This window comes from Coregonus clupeaformis, unplaced genomic scaffold (assembly GCF_020615455.1).
Source record: "Coregonus clupeaformis isolate EN_2021a unplaced genomic scaffold, ASM2061545v1 scaf5729, whole genome shotgun sequence".
Taxonomy (NCBI): Eukaryota; Metazoa; Chordata; class Actinopteri; order Salmoniformes; family Salmonidae; genus Coregonus; species Coregonus clupeaformis.
Window position 1 is genome coordinate 5,009 of NW_025539183.1, and position 3,274 is coordinate 8,282.

General features: G+C 43.3%; 1 long non-coding RNA gene across 1 annotated transcript; it reads right to left on the reverse strand.

The window, feature by feature from the left end:
* Positions 1-237: 237 nt before the first annotated feature.
* Positions 238-2,197, reverse strand: LOC123490939. The gene is made up of 3 exons (XR_006661111.1): positions 2,157-2,197; positions 870-957; positions 238-455 (listed from the first exon to the last, which is right to left on the reverse strand). It is a non-coding gene; the product is annotated as an uncharacterized LOC123490939 (long non-coding RNA).
* Between the last annotated feature and the right edge of the window lie 1,077 nt (positions 2,198-3,274).

Consider the following 3,274-nt stretch of genomic DNA (forward strand, 5'->3'; position numbering starts at 1 on the left):
AAAACCCCCTGGTCCAACCTCTCTCTCTTCATTACCTGGTTATGAAAACCCCCTGGTCCAACCTCTCTCTCTTCATTACTTGGTTCTGAAAACCCCCTGGTCCAACCTCTCTCTCTTCATTACTTGGTTATGAAAACCCCCTGGTCCAACCTCTCTCTCTTCATTACTTGGTTATGAAAACCCCCTGGTCCAACCTCTCTCTCTTCATTACTTGGTTATGAAAACCCCCTGGTCCAAATCACTGGCTCTAACCTCTCTCTCTTCATTACTATTATGAAAACCCCCTACACATTTGAATGCGTGTTGACTCACATCCACACCAAGGTCCAGGAGGTACTTGACCACACTGATCATTCCACTGGAGGCTGCAGAGTGGAGAGGGGTGTAGGCCTTCTTGTTTTTACAGGACACCTCTGATCCATGAGAGGCCAGCAGTTTCACCACCTCAATGTGCCCTATGGTAGAGAGAGAGGGGGAGGGATAAATGAGAGAGAGAGAGAGAGAGAGAGAGAGAGAGAGAGAGAGAGAGAGAGAGAGAGAGAGAGAGAGAGAGAGAGAGAGAGAGAGAGGGAGGGAGATAGTAAGGGGGGTTAAGAGAGAAACAGAGATACAAACACAGAGAGATAGGCAGAGAGAGGGAGAGATAGATTAGTTTACAGTGGTACACAGCACCATAAGCAACACCTACATCATGTTAGTACAACTGAAAACATCTAATCAACCTACTTAGTACATGATTCTGACATAATAACACACTAGACGTGGCTCATACAGCTGAGCTGTGAGACTAACACACAGTCCATTCATTCATTCATTCATTGGTATAAAGGACATTAGTCAGAATGTAAATGATGTGGTAAACTCATCACCCATGTAAGCAGCCCAGTGGATTGCTCGGCGATCCTTCTTGTCAAAGGCATTAATGTTGGCTCCTCTGGAGAGAAGCAGCCTCACCATCTAACAGGGAGAGGAGAGAGAAACAAAACACAGGTTGAGGAAAACTAAACAGCAAAATCCGCTAAATCTGGCTTCAAAGCCTTCCCTTTAAAATTATATATTTTGTATTCACAATGAATGAAAGATAACATGTAAAGACATGGTACATTTCTCCCCTTTTAGTCCCCCTTTGACCTCCCCCTCCCCCAGAATGCCTCCAAACACATTTAAAAAGAAAGGGAAAGTAATTGAGTTACATGTCAGAAAACAAAACAAAAGTATACAACAACGTTACTTCAAGCAAAAATGTAATAGCCTAACAATTTCAGGTGATTAAGTGATTTTATAGGCCTATATAGCAGTAATCTCAAGGTGGGGCCAAGAGTACTAATCTGGAGGAAGTGTTTGGAGCTGTTCAAAATAGGATATCATCGGGTCCCAGGAGGAATAAAATGAGTTGGTTGACCCTCGAATGGTAACTTCATTTTTTCTCATTTTAGGAACAGCTTCAGATCTTTGAGCCAAAGAGAGGCTAAGGGAGGATTGATAGATTTCCAATCCAATAAAATCCTTCTGCGGGCTAACATGGAGGCAAAGGCAATGGCATCTAGCTGTCTATTGGTCAGAGAAGGATTGTTGTTTGGTACTCCAAAAATAGCAATTTCTGCACTAGGCTGCAACTTTATATCAAATGCTTCAGAAAGGGTTTTAAATAGTGGACAAATAATCTGCCAGACGGGACAGGACCAGAACATGTGGGTCAAGTCCGCCAAGGAGCTTTTTACACCTGTCACATGTACCATCAATATTTGGGTAGAATTTGGACAATCTGGCCTTACTGAAATGGATACGGTAAAGTACCTTAAACTGTATAAGGCTGAGCCGGGCACAAGAGGAGCTTCCATTTACCCTCAGTAAGGCATTTCACACTCAGATCGGATTTTATTAAAAGCCTCCTCTGAACAAACTCAAGCATACAACTAGGGCTGTGATGGTCATGGAACTTCAGGTGTCGGTGATTGGCGTGTCTTATGTACGTGGTCATCGACAAAACTGACAGCTGACAGGGGGCGGGACGGACATTAGCAAAGGAAAACATTAGCGCGTTTAGGCCAGTCTTGCTCTCAAGTTTGGGGAAGCTAATTTTCTCCATGAAAAATATCAAGCATTCCATGCATCATCACATTTGCAAACTTATTAAAAAAAAAAAAATTGTTCACCTTTATTTAACCAGGTAAGCCAGTTGAGAACAAGTTCTCATTTACAACTGCGACCTGGCCAAGATAAAGCAAAGCAGTGCGATAAAAACAACACAGAGTTACATTTGGGGTAAAAAACATAAAGTCAAAAATACAACAGAAAATATATATACAGTGTGTGCAAATGTAGCAAGTTATGGAGGTAAGGCAATAAATAGGCTATAGTGCAAAATAATTACAATAGTATTAACACTGGAATGCTAGATGTGCAAGAGATTATGTGCAAATAGAGATACCGGGTGCAAAAGAGCAAAATAAATAACAATATAGGGATGAGGTAGTTGGGTGGGCTAATTTCAGATGGGCTGTGTACAGGTGCAGTGATCGGTAAGGTGCTCTGACAACTGATGCTTAAAGTTAGTGAGGGAGATAAGAGTCTCCAGCTTCAGAGATTTTTGCAATTCGTTCCAGTCATTGGCAGCAGAGAACTGGAAGGAATGGCGGCCAAAGGAGGTGTTGGCTTTGGGAATGACCAGTGAGATATACCTGCTGGAGCGCAGACTACGGGTGGGTGCTGCTATGGTGACCAATGAGCTAAGATAAGGCGGGGATTTGCCTAGCAGTGATTTATAGATGGCCTGGAGCCAGTGGGTTTGACGACGAACATGTAGTGAGGACCAGCCAACAAGAGCGTACAGGTCACAGTGGTGGGTAGTGTATGGGGCTTTGGAGACAAAACGGATGGCACTGTGATAGACTACATCCAGTTTGCTGAGTAGAGTGTTGGAGGCTATTTTGTAAATGACATCGCCGAAGTCAAGGGATCGGTAGGATAGTCAGTTTTACGAGGGCATGTTTGGCAGCATGAGTGAAGGAGGCTTTGTTTGCGAAATAGGAAGCCGATTCTAGATTTAACTTTGGATTGGAGATTCTTTATGTGAGTCTGGAAGGAGAGTTTACAGTCTAAACAGACACCTAGGTATTTGTAGTTGTCCACATACTCTAGGTCATACCCGTCGAGAGTGGTGATTCTAGTCGGGTGGGCGGGTGCCAGCAGCGTTCGATTGAAAAGCATACATTTAGTTTTACTAGTGTTTAAGAGCAGTTGGAGGCTACTGAAGGAGTGTTGTATGGCATTG